General features: G+C 50.0%; 1 long non-coding RNA gene across 3 annotated transcripts in view; it reads right to left on the reverse strand.

The window, feature by feature from the left end:
• Window positions 1-17,528: 17,528 nt before the first annotated feature.
• The window catches only part of LOC126524445 (uncharacterized), an 84,207-nt gene continuing 78,252 nt past the window's right edge, over window positions 17,529-23,483 (reverse strand). For all 3 annotated transcript variants that reach the window (XR_011893168.1, XR_007597964.3, XR_008611004.2), the window contains one exon: window positions 17,529-17,767. This is a non-coding gene — a long non-coding RNA (uncharacterized lncRNA). The remainder of the gene's footprint in view (window positions 17,768-23,483) is intronic.

A 23,483-nucleotide genomic window follows, 5' to 3' on the forward strand; every position in this document is an offset into this window, starting at 1 on the left:
TCTTCACCGGCCGATTGATGGCCGATGCCTGAAAGTGGGTTGCGTCATTTTACTAGGGAACAAGAACAAGCAGAAGGAGAACACAGACTGAAGGAAGAAAGCGCAAGAACTAATCAGTTGTGACAAGAACTCAGAGGAACAAAGAAACAGGAAAAAGATTGCGCCAGAACCTACCTCACGATGACTGCCGGCGGTAATGCGTTAGCATTAAATGAATACAACGGCTCAAGGCATTACCATCATCAAAAACAGTTATGTATGAGGCGGGAACGGCGGCAGGACTCCTTTTGCGGTTCTCCAAGATCCATCGACATCATTTAGCGCCACCGCGAAGCTCGCGCGCGCCCTCTGAAAGCATGGTGCGCCGGTGCTTGAAAATGCTGCGAACCGGTTCATGCAATCACCGCGCTCGTCTTTCGCGCTTCTTTGTGAACACGCTGCGCCATCTAGTCGCGCTGGCGAGATGTCCGTGCGATACATCCGAAATGAGAAGCTTGGCGTGTTCGTGCCTGTGAACGCTAAGAATTGCGCCCTCGCTTGTCGCAAACTAAGTGGCACATACTCAGCTACCCAAGATGGCAAGATCATTGGAGAGTGGTACATACCCCGTGCAGTCATGGCACAGCACGCTGAAGCGTTCGGGTGAAAGGCGTTCATTCAAAAGCAGCACATACCGGGTGCATTTGTGGCGCAGCCTGCAAATGCGTCGTGTTGCTGTGCTTCACGAACGTTTGCAACAAGGCTTCAATTCTGCTTAACATCTTAGAAAATTAAGGGATCATTTTTGTCATTGTAGGGCGGCCGATTCCCAATGCGCCAACCTAGTTGCCTAAGTTGGCGCAAGAGGCGTTCATGAAGAGTGGCACACACCTACCGGCACAAACCCCATGAGCCAAGTTGGCATCAAAGATGTTCATTGGAGACCAGCTCACACAGCTCACATAGCCTCCGTTAAAGAATTTCTTCTAACGGCAGTATACCTACCAAGCCCCGCGTTTAGAGTGGCCTTTGTCGGCGGGTTCGTTGAAGTGCGGCACGTATGTACACATTGCCACACATTGAGTCACCCAAGTTGGTACGATGGTTGGTTTGAAACCTTGTTAGCTTAGCACAACAGCCTGATGTGCTTGTGATCCGACCACGAACTGCCCAGTGACCCAGGGAGGTGGCAAAACGGTTAGATAGATAGATAGATAGATAGATAGATAGATAGATAGATAGATAGATAGATAGATAGATAGATAGATAGATAGATAGATAGATAGATAGATAGATAGATAGATAGATAGATAGATAGATAGATGGATAGATAGATAGATAGATAGATCCCAAGAAGTGCACGAAGTGCCCAACGACTTCTAACGTAAAAGGAGGATAAGGCGGATGAGCTCGAATTGCTGAAGTAGACAAGAACGGGTGCTGGCGCATCCCCAGCTGTGCTGTAGCGATGTGAGCGGTGGAGGCATTGAGGACCCGGACCACAGGCGGGACATCTCAGAGAAGACCGCCGACAGTAACTTCTCCTGAGCCCCGGCTACGGTGCCGTCGCAATTCTCTATGGCCTCGCTCCAGTCCGATACAACCATAAAAAGCTACTGTCGCTTGCGACGGAGGCAACTGCCTGACCGAGGCAGCGGCCGGGCTCACTTCAGACCACGTGCTGTGCCACGTTAGTCATGGTTTCACTGTGTAAAAACGAGCCCCGTCAAACGATAACAACGGACGTTGATGTGTGCGTCGCGTCGGAACTGCAACTGCCTTGTCTCGAGCCACTTCCCATGGCTCTCGCCGTATCTCGAAGACTGTTTTGGTTCTCTTATCTAACATGAACTGATACATTTAGTTTAACTTCAAGTTGCACGTGTAACCAGGTTAGGTATTTCGCGCGTGTGTAGCACGCTAGTAATGTTTATAGTATACGTGCATCCATAGGCGCTGACTACGGGGAGGCTCCGGGGCCCGAGCCCTCCGGCGATGCCGAAGCCTACCCCCCCACCTAACGTGTCATTTCCAGAATTTTGTAACGCACATCAATTGACGTTGCTATTGACTTGCCTCGACCTTTTCACTTTAAATATTGTTGTGGCTAATAGCTTACTGCACCATTAATGGCGCGGACATGCACGGATATTAATTCATACTTTGCTTTATTACTGCAAACCCTTACAATGGGAGAACAACCGCACTAGGAGTAGCAGCGGCGACTGCCTCTTGCGTATTTTATCACATCAACATTGTTTTAAATGTCCCCTGTAAACACGATGCACATATACAATATATTTATATAGATAGAGAGGACAATGTTTATTATATGTTGAAAGAGCATGAAGTAACCAATTAAAACTTATTTCGAAAGTTATGGATAGCCTATGTTTAGAGAATGAATATGTTGTTGTGTGTTCTCCTCGGTTCAAATTGTTTTGCGTACTTTTTTGACCTTGAAAAATCCTACAGACTTCAGTGACACCCTTGGCAGATTTTATCAACGGCGTGTGAAATGTACGTGAATAATATGTATCTCAGTATTGCTTCTTTTTCCAATTGCTATCGACTCATGAAAAAAAAGAACTCTTCCCATAATTTACAACATTCAGTAGGAATGGAAACATCGTCACTTGCACCCAAAGGTCATAAATATATCCAAGACGCCCCAGTTAACTATCATGCACTCACTAAAAAAAAATGCAATTGCGTTACTCGAAGAAAGCACAGTGCATATTGTCTCCGGTACGGTAGGGTAGCTGCCAGCAATTTTTCATTATTCAGATTTATTTAGGTAACTGTAATTAATTTTCTAACTCAAGACGCAATATCTTATTTAACAAAGTGTCAGTGAAGTATTTGTAGGCACAACCATGACACGTCTAATCGCGGTATTTTGAGAGACATACTATTTAACTGCCATTTATTTCCGACGATAAGTAAACCCCGCGAAATATGAAAAATACCACGTGACTGCGCTCCCACCCGCATCAAAAGCAGCACCCTCGGACAACCTTCTTTCCTCTGAAATTGCGAAAACAAAATAAAGGAAATAAAGAAAGTATGTCGTGATTGAGCTGGAGCCTTATCTGCGGCTCCTCGGCCGAAGTAACACGTCGCGTTTAGTGTTAGTTGGAAACAAGCTTTGATAGCTGTTGCCTTAGCGTTGATAAAGTGGAGGGATGCTTCTTTTTTTTTTGCCACAATACCTATCACCACAAAAGCGAATTCACAACCTTAGTGCAAATGTTTAAAGGTGTGTTTTATTTTGTGCCAGCTGCCATATCTTTCGCTAACGAGCAGGAGGTAAAAATTATCCTTGCCTTAGGAGCTGCAAATGACAACAATAGGAATGCCTCAACTATATATCAATCATGGGAAGTGTGGCGGTAGACCAAGCGCGTCGACTATCATCAGGAATTATGAAAACTTAAAGGGACACTAAAGTGAAAAATGATTTCTTCTGCATCAGTAAATTACCATTCTGCAACACCAAAAACACCACTCTTGCAACGATAAGACGTTTGGTAAGCCAGAAAAAGCGCAAGAATGAAATACGGGTGGCGACGCCTACTTATGTTCCCGCGCCTGGGGGCTGTGACGCCTTGGATTTTGATGGCATCTTCTAGGGCCTACTAAATATATATAGTCGTACAGATTGACAACATTGTGTTCTGAAGGAAACAGCTAATAAACATGGCAAGTTTCGGGAACCTTTATTCAGCCAACGCGGCCCAAATGCGAAAACATACTTTGGAATCCCTGACGTCACGCTGACGTACCGGCGCTGGGGTCACAGCGTGAAATTCAAATACTGATACTTGGACCTTCATTTTCTCATCTAATAAACAAACAATTTTTTTTTGAAATGACTGCCTGCAGGGTTCTCAAACAATTCATCAGTCTAAATTGATTTATCGTTTCGCTTTAGTGTCCCTTTCAGACAAACCGGCAGCTTCGAGAAACAGCGGCATAGGACTCCAACTTTGAGTCCTAGGCTACGCAAGGGGGTTCTAGCATTCACGGCCTAAAACCCTCTGGCCAGCGCGCGCGACGTGGCCGCCCAGGTATCAATTTTCAAGTCATCAGTTTGTGTGATTCTAAACGACGGCCTTTTACCCGTAACACCTTAACCAGCACCAATTCTTGGAAGATAGTGGTCTGTAGAATCGTCTACATTTCTCGGATTGACAGGTCCTCACAAAAGCCGATGAGTCACCGGACTTCTTGAGCAACATCGTGCGCACACAAGAAGCCAATTTTCAGAGAAATAGGTAAATGTGCATAATGAATACTATAAGTGTGACGACAATGCACAGTGGGTAAAGCGCAATCGGCACCAGTACCAGCGGTCGTTCAATGTGGGGTACGGAATTAAGCCGGTGCTATATCAGTCCTATCTTCTTCGATCACACACTGACAGCACACTGACCGTGTTTGGTGGAAGAAATCCTTGAAAGAGTGATGGATGAGTCACTCAGCGTAGTCCCGCTGTCCCGTCTTCCACTTCTGTGGTATAAGCAAGACGGAGCACCAGCACATAGCAGCAGCCGAGCAAGAAACTTTTGGATGCAACTTTTCATGCGCGATAGGAGGCACGTGCCTGTAAGCTGGCCGGCTAGGTCACATTACCTCTCTCCACTCGATTTCTTTCTTTGTGGTTATGTGAAAGATCGTGCTTACACGATCCACATGCACGTTAGGTTAGCTCAAGACAAGGCTAACAGATGTCTGCCGTATAAATTGAGCGTCAGTCATCAGGAAAGCCAGTGAAATGTGAGTAGTGGACTCTGTACTGCGTAGCAGCAGAAAGACACCTATTCGAACACGTTCTCTAGGGAGCAGCTGGTGCTCAACAGCGCTTATGAGTTCATAGATAATAAAGGCACACTGAAAAGTTGTGTATTTTTTTGTGTGTGTAGGTGTCCCGATTGCCATTTAAGCTCAATCAGAAGTGGTTATTTATTTTCTTGAATTCACCGATTTTGTCTTTTACCAACCCGTGGGTCGCTTGCCAGTCTGCTTATTTCGCTTTTATTTTATGCCATGAACCTGTTTTTGCAGAACGTATGCACACATATGAAAACCAAAACCGTCACTTCAATTTGGCTTTGGTCCGAAGCAAGTTCCTGGCTGGAAATACAGCTGCGAGCGCACTTGGTCGATGGGGTGGGAGCAAAGCCGGAATTTTCAAACATTTTACGCCTATTACATTGTTTTTGATTGTTTTATTCGTATAGGAGGTCGTGACCAAGTACTGCATCAGGATGGCCAATCCTGATCTGGTGAGGGAGTGCGTTACCGGTTCTGGTCACCGGAATCAGGCCGCACTCAAGGCCTGTTTATGTAATTTTATCAACTCGCAGATTTTTTTTCCTTTTACTCCAGTGGAAAATTGCTCGGCACCGGGATTTGAACCACGGTCTTCTTGCACGCGAGGTGGATGGTCTACTTCTACGCCATCCTGGTATTCAGAGACCTGGATTGGGAAGAATTGGCAATAAGAGTTAATGGAGAATACCTTAGTAACTTGCAATTAGCTGATGATATTGCCGTGCTCAGTAACTCGGGGGACCAATTGCAATGCATACTCACTGACCTCGACAGGCAAACGAGAAGGGTGAGTCTAAAATTAATCTGCAGAAAACTAGAGTAGCGTTCAACAGTCTCGGAAGAGAACAGCAGTTTACGATAGGTAGGGAGGCAATGGAAGTGGTCAGGAAATACATCTACTTAGGGCAGGTAGTGATCGCGGATCCGGATCATGAGACTGAAATAATCAGAATAATAAGAATGGGCTGCAGTGCGTTTGGCAGGCATTCTCTGATCATGAACAGCAGGTTGCCATTATCCCTCAAGAGAAAAGTGGATAACAGATGTGTCTTACCAATAATCACCTACGGGGGAGAAACCTAGAGGCTTACGAAAAGGGTTCTACTTAAATTGAGGACGACGGTACGAGCTATGGAAAGAATAATGATGGGTATAACGCTAAAAGGGGGGGGGGATAAGAAGAGAGCAGCTTGGGTGAGGGAACAAGCGCGATCCAATGACATCTTAGTTGAAATCAAGAAAAAGAAATGAGCATGGGTAGGGCATGTAACGACGAGGGAAGATAACCGATGGTCATTAAGGGTTACGGACTCGATTCCAAGAGAAGGGAAGCGTAGCAGGGGGCGGTCGGAAGTTAGGTGGGCGGATGCGATTACGAAGTTTACAGGGACAACATGGCCACAATCAGCACATGGCCGGGGTAGTTCGAGAAGTAGGGGAGATGCCTTTGCCCTTCAGTGGGGAAAGCCAGGCTGATGATGAATATGATGATGATTATGATGATGATGATAACATTGTTTTTCGCATTTCGTGAGGGGTCAGAGCGGCGCTTCGGCCGCGCTATCAATCACCTTTTGTTATCAATGTGATTAGTCGACCTTGAAAGACGGATAATGAGTGCGACGTATAGAAGAAGGAATAGCTGCAAAGCGGGTTAACATGGGGCCGAATCTTATAACGGTTAGGAAGGGAACCGGTGCAATTGGCCTCATCTGATTGGCCAAAATTTTGCTTGGGTCAGAGGCCGTCAGAGACAGTGGGGCCCCACCGCAAATTATGAGCACGTCACGCATTTGTCAATCATTTCCAAAGCGAACCCATCTTTGGATAAGAGCAGAACCAACGATGTTTCGCTCTTAGCCAAAGTCCCTCTTTGGGTTCCGTTGCTGTGGCTTGGCTATTGGCTTGCGACCCTGGCCGCGCGTGCCAGTCGCGCGACCCCGGAGACACGCCGGCGTCACGCGCGGGTGCGTTGGTTGTGTCGGAGGCTATTACTTGCCTTTGTCGTCTGCTTGCCGTTGCTATTTCAGTGTCAACCACGGCTGGAAGTACGATACGCGTTCGAAGACATGACGGCTAATGCGTTTCACCACCCTGCCGGCTTTCTAATTAGACCCTTCGCACGCTACGCTATCAACTGGAGGAGACTCGGGTGCAAGCGGACCAGTGGCCATTCCACACAGAGGAAGCAGTTGCGCACTGCGGTTCATCGTCAGTCGCCTGCAACTCCCAGATGTCGGTCGGAGACGAAGTATTCATCGGAATGGCCTTGATCTCTACTGCCAACTGTCCACGAAGTTGCTCTTGCATTTGTAGTGTTGGCAGGTAGAAGGGCTCTGTCAGCTTTCCCGTGACCTTCACTTCAAAGCCAATGCCAAGGAGACATTGGCAAGGTGAGATCGGATTCCCAGTTCTATCGCCAGCGTGAATAACTCGCAAATCGCCGTTCAGCAATAAGAAGAGATCAACCTAGGCTGGTACAGTGCTCTCTTCGTTAGGCTGACAAAGCTATACAGTCAGGACGGGAAGATATTCGGGAGATCCTTTATTTCGCTGCCCTTTTTTTCTAATTCGGCAGCCGGACTTTGTTTCTCAATTTCACGAAATAGCGCTCACCTTCAGCACCACGCTCTTCGATATTACTTCGCGCAGGCATTGCAGGGCCCGTATATCGTAATGTTCGATTTCAAGTTCCATTGCTTCCATCACGTGACGCGCCATGGAGCAGATCGAAGGGATAACGGATGCGCAACGGAGAGCGAATCATCACCGAGCCGATGACGAAGGGCGAAAAAAGAAGGAAAATTTTTATAGTCGGTTAGTGAAGGTGACCCTAAAAACCAGTTCACGCTGTTGTCGCGTTCGCTACATAGGAAGTGCTGGCATTTCATTCTTCTTGCATGCATCGTGCAAGATCCTGATAGCAGACGACATAGCGCTGCGCTCTGCCAACTCACTCACGCTTGCAATACCGCCTGTCGGCTGAGAATGAAAAAGAATGACATTAATAAATTACGTCTGCATTGCGTAACCGCCTGGCACCACACGTTTATACTTTAGAACTTTCCATATAATATTTATTTCTTTTATATATTTAATTAGCAAGCAGAAACATTCTCCAGTTCCTCCATTAACTCGTCATATGATGACGTACACTTCAGAGGTAGCACCCTCTGGCCTATTGGTCGCGTCCTCCTCATCTTCCACATCCGGCTTGAGAGTGGCACCATTAGCGACGTCCCTTTTTACTCTTCCCCCTTTCAATAAAGTTTATCACCACCATTAAAGGTTCATTTTCCGAACCATTGTAAGATTCAGCCCCTGCTGTTGCCGCTTCTTCCGTATCATTATCAAGGTGACACGCTATCTCTTCGGTTGACACGCTGTCTCTTCGGGCGTCCAGCTCCTCACTTCGTTCAGTCGCGGTACAGCAGTGAACAATGGCGCATTCCTTACAACCGGCCAGTATGTTTTGCTTGTGGTGTACCTGGCCACGCTGCACGATTTTGTCGTCGCCGCGCAACGTCCTACCGCCGTGGCTTCGACGCCGCAGCGTACGTTTCCCCATACCCGTCGTGCTCCGCGTCTCAGAACCCCAGCCAGATGTCTTCCTACTCGGACCACCGCCTTCTTGTTCACCGCCATTTGCCAGCGCCTCGACGCTGTTCGCTTTCGCCGATGCGCCGTCGCCCTTATTCGCCGGAATGGGAAAACTAATCGTCGCAGTTCTAGAGGCAAGAACTGCGTCACCCACGAACAGACCAGGGGATCTCCCTTCTCCGACTAATGTTATTGTCGTATACGTGGACGGCGTCGCTGCACTCGCCATCGTTGACACTGGTGCCGCAGTTACAGTTATTTTTTATTGCCAAACTGCAGTTCTCTCAGAAAAGTCACGACGCCACTGTCCAACGTGTCACTTCGTACTGCCAGCGCAGACCGCATCACGCCTGCAGCTGCGTGTACTGCTCGCGTTGTGATCAACGGCCTCCTCTACATCGTCGAATTTTTGGTGCTGTGTTCTTGATCCCACGATCTTATTTTGGGCTGGGACTTGCTTTCCGCTAATAAGGCCGTCATGGACTGTTCTCGTGCTGAAGTGGAATTTCAAACGCTGTGTAGTGCCCCACACGTTGACGCTCGTGAACCTGAAAGTAAAGTATTTGTTGCTGAAGATGTTACAATTCCACCGCACTCATCTGCCCTTGCCACAGTGTCATGCAACATTGTTGCTGATGCCAGCGCACTTTTTACGTCATCTGCAATTTTTGCTCGTCGCAAATGTTCCCCGCTGCCTTTCGCTATTTTCGACGTTCATGCCGGTGTCAGCAGATTGCTCGTCGCCAAGAGATTATCCTGTCCTCTCACTTTGCTTCGTGGGGAGTGTGTTGGCCGTGCCCAGTGTGTCGACCCTCCTGCCGTCATTAACATGCCAACTGGTCCCATCGCTGCTCATGATGTCACCGGAGTGACCTGTAACTCCGCGCAGGAGCCGATTTCGCCCGAAGTTTTAATAGCTTCATCGCCGACACGTTGACTGTTTCTCAACGCGCCCAGCTTCTACGCCTTCTCGACAAGTTCCGTTCGTCTTTCTACTGCCTGCCTGTTCCCTTTGGCCACAAGTCAACTGTTTGTCATCGCATCGACACGGGTACCAGTGCCCCACTGCGACAAAGACCCTATCGCGTATCCGCGACAAAGCGCCGTGTTATGGACCCATCTCTGTAGGCTGTAGGAAGTGTTGCAGTGCCTAACTGCCACCGGCCTTCAGCTGAAGCTGAAGAAATGCCACTTTAGCGCCAATCAGCTTACCATCCTTGTCCATGTAGTATCTAAACATGGTATTCTTCCTGACGCCGCCAAGCTCCGTGCAGTAGCTGATTTTCCCAAACCTTCCTCCGTAAGAGAACTTCGCAGCTTCCTTGGCCTGTGTTATTACTTTCACCGCTTCATTCGGAATTTTGCGTCCACCAATGCTCCCTTAAATCAGCTTCTACGGAGCGACTTGAATGACTACGCCTGGTCGTCCGCTTGTGACGACGCCTTCCAAGAGTGCGTCGTCTACTGACCTCGCCGCCTATACTGCGTCACTTCGACCCGACAGCTCCGACCGAAGTACACACCGACGCCAGCGGTGTTGGACTCGACGCTGTGCTCGCGCATCGCAAATTTGGATTTAACAAGTACGTCATTGCATACACAAGCCGCACCCTCACCAAAGCCGAGAAAAATTATTCCGTTATGGAGAATGAATGTTTGGCCATAATCCGGGCACTTGGTAAATTTCGACCCTACCTCTATGGCGGACCCCTCCGACGTGATTACAGACCACCATGCACTTTGTTGGCTGTCCACGTTAAAGAACCCCTCAGGTAGATTAGCTCGTTGGGCTTTTCGGTTGCAAGTTTGCAACGTCCGCGTTGTCTACAGGTCTGGCCGCCGCCACACGGATGCCGACGCGCTTTCCCGTTCGCCCATGTCAGCTGAAAGCGATGCCTGCCTCCCTGCCGTTGACCAAGTACTTTCCTTCCCAGCAGGCTGCGATATGGCTTCGGAGCAACGAAAGGATGCCTGGATTAGTACTCTTATCCGCTTCCAGCGATGCCTGCCTCTCTGCCGTTGACCAAGTACTTTCCTTCCCAGCAGGCTGCGATATGGCTTCGGAGCAACGAAAGGATGCCTGGATTAGTACTCTTATCCGCTTCCTTTCCAACCCGTCGACTGTACCTTCACCCTCTCGAGCTTTGCGCCGTCAAGCACCTCACTTCGAAATTCGGGATGGACTTCTCTATCACCGGAATTACGTCTCTGACGTCCGCAAGTGGTTGCTGGTCATACCTGGACATCTTCGTGGTGAAATATGTTGACACCCGCATTGAAGACACCTGCATTGTGCACATGCGGGTGTCTTCAAGACGTACACCCGGCTTCGCTCCAGGTTATATTGGCGCGGCATGTACACCTTTGTGTGCAAGTACATTCGGTCGGGCTCTCTGTGCCAATGCCGCAAGATTCCTGCTCAGCATGTCACTGGTCTACTCCAACCAATCCCGTGTCCTGCCAGGCACTTCGATCGCATTGGCATTGCCTTGTATGAACCCCTTCCGAGCACGGCTTCCGGGAACCGCTGGATACTCGTCGCCATTGACCATTTGACGCGATACACAGAAACAGCCGCTCTGCCTGCTGCCACCGCTCGCGATGTAGCATCCTTGGTCCTGAAAAACTGTATTCTCCGTCACGATGCACCTCGCGAACTTTTAAGCGATAGGCGACGTGTCTTCCTCTCCCAAGTTGCAAACGCGCTCCTTGCTGAATGTCGCATCGTTCATCGCACCACCAGCGCCTACCATTCTCATACTAGTGGTCTGATGGAAAGGTTTAACCGCACTCTTGGCGACATGCTCTCCAAGTTCGTCGCCTCTGATCACACTGATTGGGACCTCATTTTGCCTTTCATCACGTTCGCCTACAACACTGCACCACAGGGGACCACAAACTTCTCCCCATTCTTCCTCTTGTATGGCCGCAAACATTCGACTACCCTCGACACCGTTCTTCCGTACAGACGCGACTCATCCGAATGTACGCTCCTCTCTAAAGCTGCCCGCCGCGCAGAGGAATGCGGTCAGCTCGCCCATTCCTTTACAGCCGTCGACCAATGGAAACAAAAATCTAGACTTGACGATGATCACCCGCATTGTCACTTTCTTCCGTACTCCCTTGTGTGGCTTTGGGTTCCCGCCATTCCTGGTGGACTCTCATCCAAGCTTGTCTCCAAATATCAAGGACCCTACCGTGTTGTAGCGCAGACAACTATATTGTCGAGCCTGTCACGACACCTACGGACCAACGCTGTCGTGGTGTGCGACCGTCCACGTACAAAGCTTGAAGCCGTATTATGACCCCATTATTCTGTGTTCACCATGAGTCGACAAAATAGCTCCATTTCCTGGGGGGGGGGGGGGGGCGGCGATTGTAGTGAAGAGGAATGCCCGGCTCCGCAGCCAAGTCGCCAGTCGCCCGTGAGGCCCGAGCTGCTTTGATTGAGACACGGTGCCTGCTGCTTTGTTGTGCTGTTTTCATATTAGAATGTGTATATATATATATATATATATATATATATATATATATATATATATATATACTAGCATCATCATCTAAGACTGACTGCCCTGATGCCATCGGATGCCATCCTTGTCGAAAACCGCGATGTAAAGTATGTTCCTACATGGTCACATCGCAACAGGTTACTAGTACGTCTTCAAACTTTTGTTTAAAAATCAAAGGCGATTTCGACTGCGACACAACAAACGTAATATACATGCTTGAATGTACACTCTGCAAAAAACGGTACATCGGACAAACAGAAGGGCCTTTCAGATTCCGCTTTAACAATCATAAATCCCACGCTAACACGTTACCCAGCCTGCCCATCTCAAGACACGTGCATCTTCCTGACCACTCATTTGATAAACTGAAAGTCACGTTGCTTGAATCTCGATTTTGTTCAATTTACGATAGAGAAGCCCGCGAATCCTTCCTTATCTATACGTTTGATACCGTCGCGTGTGGTATGAATGAATGTGTAGGAAAATTGAGTTGGCTGTCTTCGTAGCCCGTCACTTGTCCCTTCTTCTACTAGTACGTCGCTATTCCCCTTTTTCTGTGTTTACTTGATAACATAGCACATATTGAGCACATATTGAGCACATATTGACGTTTTGTTGTCACGTGGCGATTGGTTTTTTACAATTCATTTCAGTGCGTTTTTATGCTTTGTATTTTAGATATGTTTGCCATCGCCATCGGTCTATACACGTGTCAGCTATCCTTTGAAAGATTCGGATGCATTTTGTTCGCCCATTTTATTCGTTTTTCATGTAAGCGTATCTTCATTTGGTTGATAGGCACATGTATATTAACTGTACTGACACCATGCAATGTATTCTGACGAAGGCCGGTCCCCGGCCGAAACGTCAATAAAACCGCTTCATACGCGCGTCTGCTTATATATATATATATATATATATATATATATATATATATATATATTGCAACTGGGTTTTTCGCCTAGCAGAAGGGACACTAGTGATAGGTTGCAGCGCTAGGCGTAACCAGGTCGGCGCAATATCGTAACAGGGAAGCAAGCACTTCTCGTCGTCCTCTTCTCTTGCACCAGCACAACAGCACCATGCCCACTGCCCAGTGCCTTCAGTACAATCCCTCCCTCCGAAAGAGTAGCCATCCTGTCGACCTAAGGACAGGAGAACACAGGGGGGTCACGGCACTGCTTGAGCCGGGAGACGTGGACAATCTCCTGGCCCCGACGACGCTGGCTGGAAGGCGTTTCGATTGGCTCGATGAGGTAGTTGACCGCGGATGTTTGTTTCAGTACCCGATAAGGACTGTGGTACTTGGGGAGAAGCTTGGAGGAATGGCCTGGAGGAGTAGAGGGCACCCACAACCAGACCAGCGAGCCAGGCGCAAAGCACGTAGCCGTAGTGGATGAATCGTGGCGAAGCTTTTACCGCCACTGGTCCTGGGATGTGAACGAACGAGCGAGCTGGCGACCTTCTTTGGCGTAAGCAGCCGCTCTAGTAACAGTTGTCCACACCGAAGCATCTGGCCGGTGAGGTAGAATCGTGTCCATAGCGAATGAAGGTTCGTGTCTGTAAAGGAGAAAGAAAGGGGAGAACCCAGCGGTGCTTTGCGTGGCGGTATTGTAAGCGTAGGTGACGAAAGGTAGAATGCGATCCTAATTCGAGTGGTCAGATGAAGCATACATGGCCAACATGTCACCTAGGGTGCGGTTGAAACGTTCTGTCATCCCATTAGTTTGAGGATGATATGCTGTGGTAGTGCGGTGAATGATGCGACACTCCTTTAGCAATGCTGAAAGGGCGTCGCAGTTCTCGGAATGCGTCGTCGCACGCCGAAGAGCAGGCTGATAGTTCAGAACTGCCGGTGAGAAGCTGCGTGAAGGGGGCGATGATAGAGGCAAAGTTACTGGCGAAGTGTCGGAAATATGAGCACAGGCCGATGAAGCTGCGAAGCTCTTTCATGCTGGTTGGCTTAGGGAACTCAGATACGGCGCTAAGTTTCGTCGGGTCCGGGAGGATACCGTCTTTTGAAACTACATTGCTGAGAATAGTAAGCGTACGAGCGCCGAAGTGGCATTTCTTCAAATTTAGTTGCAGTCCTGCAGTGGAGAGGCACGCAAGTAGTTGCTCGAGGCGGCTGAAATGCGACGCGATTTCGGTGGAAAAAAACACAATGTCATCTAAATAACACAGACACGTTTTCCACTTCAGCCCTCGAAGAATGGTGTCCATCATTCGCTTGAAAGTGACAGGCGCGTTGCACAGGCCGAACAGCATGACAGTAAATTATTATAGCCCATCAAGCGTTACGAAGGCTCTCTTTTGGCGATCGACCTCCGCCATTGGCACTTGCCAGGACCCGGAGCGCAAATCCAGCGAGGAAAAGAATTCCGCTCCCTGCAGACAATCCAAGGCATCGTCGATACGCGGCAATGGATAAACTGCTTTGTGCGTTTTTTATTAAGGCGGGGATAGTCGACACAGAACCGAATGGAGCCATCTTTTTTTTTTTTTTTTAACGAGGGCAACCGGAGATGCTCAGAGACTGTTAGAGAGCTGGATGATGCCACGCTACAGCATGCCGTCAACGTGCTGGTCGATGATACGGCGTTCAGCAGCCGACACACGATACGGACGCTGGCGCAATGGTGTTTGTTGACCGGTGTCGATACGGTGAACGACTGCGGACGCTCGGCCCAAGGATGTTTGGTCAATGTCAAATGAGGAACGAAAAGGTTGGAGGAGCTTGATGATTTGTGTGTGCTGCGCAGGTGCGAGTTCTGCGTCGACGGCACGAGCGAAGACGTCTACAGGGGCATCAGTCGCGGCGAGAGTAGTGACGCAACAAATCGGAAGTGATGCCGTATTACTAAACATGGTGGCTGGGAGAACGCTATGGAAAGCTTCAGCGGTACGCAGGCACTCGCCGAGGAGTAGGGATGATGGCCAGGCGGACGGATTGTGCATGTAAAGGGCCGCAGAACCGTCGCAAAAAGTGACCACAGCAAACGGAAGCAGAAAGTTCCGGCGCCGCGCACAAGTGGCCGACGGTGACGGCACAAGTGGCCGACGGCAACTTGCGTCTGAATGACATGACGAAGCGAAGGAGCCAAGGTTGTCGACGGCTCGGGTTTGCTGTTCGCCAGAGAGAGTTGGCGTGCGACTTCCTGACGGAGGGATTGCTTTATCTCCGGCATTAAAGCAGAGGTGTTGGCAGCGTCACGGCCAAAATCCAACGGAGATAGATCCGCGGTGTCCTGCTTAGCAGCGCGTGTTGATGCACGCTGCTTGTGCAGCTCGTCGTACTGCTGACAACGCTGTATGACCTCGGCAGTTGTCCGCGGACTCTTCGCGACGAGCATCTGGAAGGCACGGTCATCGATGCCTTTCATGACGTGCTTGACCTTGTCGGCTTCGTCCATAGATGAGTTGACGCGCTTGCATAGCGAGAGCACGTCTTCAATATAACTGGTGAAGGTCTTCTCCGGGCTCGACCAGGCAAGCGCTGCTCAGAGAGAAGCCGGCGAACAGCGGGACGGCCGAAGACCTCTGCCAAAGTTGTCGTGAAAGCCGACCAGGTGGTAAAATCGGCTTCATGATGGCGAAACCATAGGTTTGCCACGTCAGTCAAGTAAACGATGGCATTTGTGACCTTGGCGCGGTCGTCCCACTTATTATAGGCGCTTAAAGGGTCATATTCGGCGAGCGAGTCTTCCACCTCGTGGTCGTCTGTGCCGCTAAATATAGCCGAATCGCGCTGCCGGATAACGCCAGAACAGACGATAGTGGGAGGCACGGGAGCAGCAGCCTGGGACGGTCCCGGTTCGTCCATTGCAACAGCTGGTTGTAGCGTTCGACTGTGGAGCGCCATAATGACGAAGAGAGACCCCGCAGACCCACCAAATGCAACGGGGGTGTTCGCCTAGCAGAAGGGTCTCTAGTTATAGGTTGTGGCGCTAGGCTTAAACAGGTCGGCGCTATATCGTAATGGTGATGATGATGATCATGAAGCCTCAGTTAATGGCACAAACCCACTGAGGGGGATAGGCCACGAATCGGGTGGTAATATGATTCAATAAATAAAGCAAAATAAAATAAATTGGTTAATAAATAAATAACCCGAAAAAGTAAAAGAAAGCAAATAATCCAAGATGCAAAATAAACTATGAATACATGAGATAAAGTCTTCATCACTACTAAAGTAAGCCTTACGTTGATAGGAATGTTAAAAAAATATACTTAACCTGGAGTAAAGTAAATTATGAATAATAATAGTAAGATTTAAACTGTGAATTTGTGCTTTTACTTTTGGAATTTTCTATAATGTAGTAGAAATAAATCAATTCTTGAAACTAAAAACTATTAACAAGGCATTCTTTTTGTGCCACATAGAAAATTATAAATGGCTAGGCAAACGTTCCTGTGGCTAAATCCTAAAACTGTTGCCTAAAGGGAGAGTATAACAGTGCTACTTAAAGGTAATCCTAAATTTTGAAGTAGAATTTCTAGACATAGTTTTCGATGAGTAGAAAAACGCCGGCACGATAGTAAAAAATGATCTATAGTTTCTGGTTCTTTGCATAGGTAGCATAGAGGGGATACCGCCAGACCACATCTGTGCAAGTAAAAATTAAGTGTTGGAATACGGCAACGCAGCCTGGTAAATGAAACTTCAAATTTCCGGTTAGGACACCATTGCTGGGAAGCAAGCACTTCTCGTAGTCTTCTTCTCTCGCACCAGCACACCAGCACCATGCCCACTGCCCAGTGACTTCAGTACAATATATATATTGTTACGAAGAGTTGCGAAGAAATGGTTTTATCTACAGGAGATTGACGATGATCGTAGCGTGATAGCAGCGCAGCTCAGCCTCTCAAACTCCCCGTTCTCTTCGTCTTCTCTTCTTTCTTGTCCGTGCCTTTCGTATCTCTTGCAATATATACAATTTATACAAATGCCACCTGACCGGCTTACCGCACTTTCCGCACATTTACTTCGTCTACTTTGACACTACTGATGCTAACGCCATAATCATAACGAACAAGTACGCCTGACGTCTGACTGGAGAAGCACCTATATCAAAGTGGCGATGGTGTGTGCTAGAGTAGCCGAGCTGCCTGCGGGGCGAGTTCTCGGAGATGGCGGCCCCCGCCACGGTCGCTTCACTGTTCAAACAAAATTGTATTTCGTTCAGCATAGTGCCGATAACGGTTTCCTGTCCTCGTAAAAAAAATACGTGTAGATTGACCACACCATGGCACTTGGTTTGATGCATATATAGCATGCCCCTGTATGAAACGCACGAACTAAATTTTAGAAAAAAAGCGCTTCTTATACGCCATAATATACGGTAATATCGCTCGAGCAACGACCGCACGACGTGTCAACGGCCTTCTAGTAGCGTAACGTAATTCATAAGTGAACAGCGCAGCTCATGACAGACTGGAAATCACCTTGCACGTCGGCGCGTACTATGGGCGAATCCGCCAACCCTCGCCGCTACAAGGCCACTGACACGTCGTGCGGTCGACGCTGGTGTGATGTCATTAAAAATGGCAAGGGTGCACCTTGAAAGAAGATGTTTCAGAAAAACGATTCACGAAGCCGAGTAAACATGTGCACATTTATTAGAAAGGTGACACATACAACCACATTGCCGCAACAAATGTGCGCTGAGGGAGAGAGGCACCCGCCGATCCTGAGGAATTAATACCATGATGCTGCATCAGCGTCCGTAGCCTTCGCACTCCGGTTTCTTGACACATTGGCCACCGCTGCATGTCCCACACAGTTCGCATGTTGCCGCCGGGACTTTGCTTGCTTGGCTGCCCCAGTTTTGACAAATAATCTTGAATACAAAACAAAGTATAAAATTTCAGAAATCTCAAATGCTGGACGTCAATTACTCAACACAATGGCGCGCGCCAGAACGTAGCTTGCAAACCCATTCGTTTGCCACTGTTTGCAATAAAATAATGCCTCCTGTAACCTATGATTGCATTGCTGAATGAACGTGTTCCACATCAGCTCTCTGAATTTTCACTAATTGCGTCGATTATTCAACTCGGACCTTCATGAAAGTGCATCGATCGGATGTAGAAACATACCTGGACCACCGGCATACCGAATTCCGAGATGGGGGTTAATTTATTCGGTAATTAGAGCTGATTTTGTGGCCCACGGGCAGCGCCCACAGGCCTCGGCTTCGGCCGACGGAAGCGGTAGGCATACCCTCAGGCCACATCGAGCCGCAGCCAATTACCGACCAATCGCTAACTTGGCAAGCGGACACTGGCCCAATATATCCACCGCTATGAGAATTGAGGTCGATGGCGAAGGGATTTTGCCGGATCAACTCACGAGAGCCCAGGGGTGGAAAACTGCCGGCGAGAAGTTGAATCAAAGGAGCCACGCAAGCCAAGATGGCGCCGAAGCCGCGGCTCACGTCAGCAGCAGACGTGGCGATAACCTCGATGGCACCACAGGCAAGAGCCTCCGTCACAGGATGAAGCGAGTAAACAAGGGCAAGCTGCTCAATGGCGCGAGAATGCGAGACCTTCCGCGCGAAGACGTGAAGATTGTAATGCGGCCACGCGGCGGGCTTCAAGTGAGCGACGCGATGCGGCTCGAAATCAGCCGAGCCATTACTGGGGCGGCCAAAGTCGATGAAATTGCAGCAAGAGAAGAAGATATTATTCGTCCAAACCATCAGCACAACATACTCGTCGTGAGTACCTCGAAGAGGGAGCCCGCCGACAAGTACGCCATGGCGAAACGCATCGACATTCGAGGGACGTCCCACGGGGTGAGCACTTACGAATCGGCGCCTCACGGAACACTTAAAGGAGTGATACGGGGCATACCGCTATAGGAGACTACCCAAGAAATTCAAGACCTAGTGGTGCAGAAGCACAACCCGACGGCGAAACGGATTGGCAATACCAGGTCCGTGGTGATTGCCTTCGAGGGACCCAAGGTTCCCAACTACGTGCACTGCGGGAACCTGCTCGTTGAATGCTCCCTGCGCCGCAAGCAGATCGACGTCTGCTACCAGTGCGGCCGCGTCGGACGCCGAATGGTCGTGTGCCCCAATCCCCAAAAGCGCATCTGCCGGGGGTGCGGCATCACCAACCCGGACAAAGAGCATGCGCGCGTGCCCAAGTGCGGCCTGTGCGGCGGTAAGCATCTCACCGCCGACCGGGCCTGTAAGGCAAAATTTAAGACGCCGTACGTGGTGCGGCGCCGGCGCTGGGAGCGGCGCCGGGCCAACGACGACAGCAACCAAGAGGAAAGAGGTCCTGCAGGGTGACCCCAACGCGGCATCTCTTCGCGTAGCCGTTCGAGAATGCGGCCCGAAAGGGCGGCCACCAAAGCCGCCGACGATCGAGATGCCGTTCCCGGGGCGTACCGAACGGGGCCGATCAAAGGCCATCGGCTGGCTCCGAGGATGGCCGCCGCTGGGAAACGACGGGGAAAGGAGCCAGTCGAAGCTCGAGCGGAAGACGCCGGAGATCCCGTTCGAGGTCCCGGACCAGATCGAAAACTCGGGGCGAGTCCAACCAACGAGGGATACTCGCCGAGAAAAAGGTGGGCTGGAACGACAGGTCTTCCGTCTTCTTCTCTAACCAAAAGGCCGCAACACGTCAATAGTGCGGCGAATGTACAGAACTCAAAAGATTAATCGAAAGGCAAAGCACCCAGATTCAGGAACAGGACGTGCGGATCAGAGCACTCATGAGTAAAATAGATGCGCTAGCTAGCGGCAGCTCAGCGACTGAAATAACCAAAACGAGCACGGCGCCCGAGGACGCCAACGAAACCCCCCCCCCCCCCCTCATCCCGCCAAGAGCGGAGAGGAGAGGTGCAGCCCATGCAACAAGCATTGAATCTTCAAGAAGCGATGGACGCTGAAACGACCGTTGACTACTAGACGGCAGCAGCGGCACCGCAGACGTCACATCAGCAACAGCAACCACCGCAAGGGGGAAAACTGGCAGCGATATGCGCAGCCATCAATCAAATCAACGAGAAGCTCGGCAATATAAATGCCAGGCTAGAGGCCTTAGAACGTGAAATAAAGATCCTGTTAGTCAAGCCCGAAAGACTGGCGGCGAAAACAGCAACGATAACCGTGAAGAACAAGTTCGCAGCGCTAAAGAAAGAACGCGCCAATAAAGTCAAGGAATCGATCGCGTGCAGGCGCGGTCGCATCGAAATATCAAAGGAAGAGGGCGCAAACGCCGAGCAGTAAAAAGCAAATCCGCGGGGTGAGGGGGGATAACGATCATTTACCAGGGGAATTGCACGGGCATCAGCAACAACGAAGCCGAGTCACAACTTCACATAGATGGGCTCAACCAGAAACCGGATATGGGGCCCTATAACGTAAAACTATTCCAATATGTTTCTATTCCAATTTCCTGACGTCAAATTTGCGTAACCACCGACGCAAGCACCGGGCGGTCACCCGCAGGGTTGTCTGAACAGACCAATCAAACGCTATCCTCGTTCATAGGAGGTCACTTTTGTTTGCTTGAAAAATGAATAACATTGCCTACACTGAGCGGTTTGTCGTATCTAATTGGCTCACAAGAGGCGAGGAGAATGCTCAAGTGGAGAGGGATCCGCCGGGGAGAGCCAGTGCACTGAAAATCGATAACCGGATGAAGAGGGTGGTGCCGGCGTCTGCGATTCGTCGGCTTTCCCTTACTTAGCTTGTGGTGGCTGGTCGAAAATCGCGGCGGCATGCAACGGCAGCTTAAGATTGACGCTAAAACTGACCCTCAGCAAAGAAGAGTTGACAGAATGAGGTAGTAAACGTGCCGAAAGTGCTTGAAAACGTTACACGGTCACGCAAGAAGTTTTATTATACGCAAATACACCCATGCTGTCCGGCAGGTGCGAGTAGCCAGCGTCTCAGCGATAGGTGGCAGCCATCTTTTATTCCTCTCGGAACGGGGCAGCCTGCGGCTATTCCGAAAAAAAACTCAGTTTTGTTCGGCATATTAATGCATCTTTATCGCGTACACGTCACTTTGACGCGGTGAGTTCGTGCGGTTTTGTGACGTCGCGTGACAGGCAGGTGAAGTGGGTGCAGCCCGAAAACTTTTTACCAATAACCAAGGGCTAATGGCGAAAAGGGGTCGAATCAGAAATAACAGATTTTCTTTTTTCTGTCAAATCATGCATAATCAGTGTGTACACATCATATCAGATGGGGAGGTATTGCGGTTTTCGTGACGTCGCGTGATAGACAGGTGAAGTGGGGGGTGGTTGAAAAAAATTTTTGACCAATTGCGGAGGGCTGATAGCAGAATTGGAATAGAAAAGTTTGGAATAGTTTTACGTTATAGCTCCCATGGTCGCGTTGCAAGAGACGCACGGCAAACCCCAGACTTCCGGGATACGTGACGTATGGTACATGGATCCCACGGAAGGCGGGACGGCGTTACTGGTGCACACCAACATACCAGCCACCCAGCAGCTCACGGCGCAAAAGAGCTACGAACAAACGCTGGTCGAGGTTCAGACAAGGACGACTGGCAGTGCCGGAAACCTGTTTGTGATGAGCGCATACTGCAGGCCGTTACAAAGGCAGTACGACTTAGAAACAACAGTGAGCCAGGCGAAAAGGTTGGCGGGGAACTGGCCGCTCCTGGTCCTAGCCGACTTCAACGCCCCTCACACTACATGGGGTTACGAATACCAATCTAAACGAGGCAAGGCTCTAGCAAAGGCAATGGAGGGCCAAGAAATGGCGCTCCTTAATGAACCAGGCATCGTCACCCAAAAGGGAAACAGCGTCAACAGGTACACCACACCCGACCTGTCGTGGATGGCGGGCTCATTGGAAGTGGCCTGGCGGAACGAAGACGCAGACCTGCGCTCCGACCACAGCATAAGTATAACGAACAAGGGACCAAGGTTCCTGGCGGCCCTCGGCAAAGCCCGGATCACCGACTGGGACCGAATGTGCAAGCACACGGACGAAGAAAACGAGGCCTCTGGAGAAAACGGGGAGGACGCCAGAGATCAAACGTACGCAGAATGGGCCCGAGAAGAAAAGATCGCGCTCGACAGATTTACTCAAGAAATAGTGACAACGATGCAGACACCCTTCGTCGATGCCAAGCTCGCACACATGTGGGCGACGCAGCACTCGCTCACACGAAGATGGAGGCGTCTACGTCGAAACAAAAAGCTCGCCAAACGCATCGCGAGACTCAAAAAACAGATCGCTGAATACGCAACCAAGCTGTGCCGAGAGAACTGGATGAGTACGTGCGACGGGCTGCAGGGAAAGCTGTCGGCGCGCAAGACCTGTTGCCTGCTCAGACACCTGATCGACCCGTTGAGCAGCAAGACCGCAACCAACCGCAACCTCACCAAAGTTCTCAACGCTGACGATGGCAACAGCCAAAGGCTCATTGAAGACCTCAAGGCGATCTACCTCAAGATGGAGAGAGGGCAGTTTCCGATACCGGAGGAGTACGGGGGACCGAAAAATCTGGCATTGGATGAACCGTTCACCATCACAGAGTTATGAACAGCCATAGGCGAAAGGAATAAGACGAGCGCACCCGGAACGGACGCCATTACATACAAGCTGCTCAACAGCATGAGCGATGCGGCGGCACGCGGGCTCCTGGGTCACATCAACAGAACCTCGAAAAGCTCGAAGTTGCGCGCAGAATGGAAAGAGGGCGAGGTACGGTTCACACCGAAACTCGGCTCTGACGATCGAGAACATGCGCCCGATCTCGCTCACGTCCTGTGTGGGCAAGGTCATGGAACGCATGGTTCTCAGAAGACTTCAAGCACACCTGGAAAAGACGAGTCAAGACGCCGGCGACCATGTATGGATTCCGCCAGCACCTGAACACTCAAGACGTCCTGATCCAATTACACGAACTAGTGATTAAGAGAGCACCGAGACACGCGCTCCGGGGTATACTGGCTTTGCACCTCAAGGGGGCCTTCGACAATGTGTCCCACGCCAGCGTGCTCGAGAAGCTGTGCAAGACTGGGTGTCGGCAAGACGTACGGCTATATTAAAGATTGCCTAATCAATACACCGGCGACTACCCGGATATGAGAGGAACGGTCTGAGCCTGTGGAGCTCGGAGACAGGGGTACCCAACAGAGGTCGGTCCTGTCACCTCTGATTTTCAACCTGGCCCTCCTACCCCTGCCCGAACTACTCAATCAGAACGAAGACGTGGACCACGCGTTCTATGCCGAAGATCTAACGGTGTGGGCGAACAGCGCGGGTCCGATGCCGGGGCCGAGGCAGCCCTGCAGAAAGCGGCAACGACCGTCCACGAGTATGCCACGCCCTGCGGCCTGAGCTGCGCTCTACAGAAATCGGAGCTGCTGATGGTACAGCCCGGAAGACCAAAGAAAGAGCCACCGCCGAACATAATTATCACCATCGACGGCACAGAGATCAAGCCAACGCAGCAGATCCGGATACTAGACCTGCTGTTGCGCAGCGACAGCCAGGCGCACGGAGCCGTCAACAAAATCAAGACCACATCAGAGCAGGTCCTGAGCATGATCCGGAG

This window comes from Dermacentor andersoni, chromosome 3, assembly GCF_023375885.2.
Source record: "Dermacentor andersoni chromosome 3, qqDerAnde1_hic_scaffold, whole genome shotgun sequence".
NCBI classification, from domain to species: Eukaryota; Metazoa; Arthropoda; class Arachnida; order Ixodida; family Ixodidae; genus Dermacentor; species Dermacentor andersoni.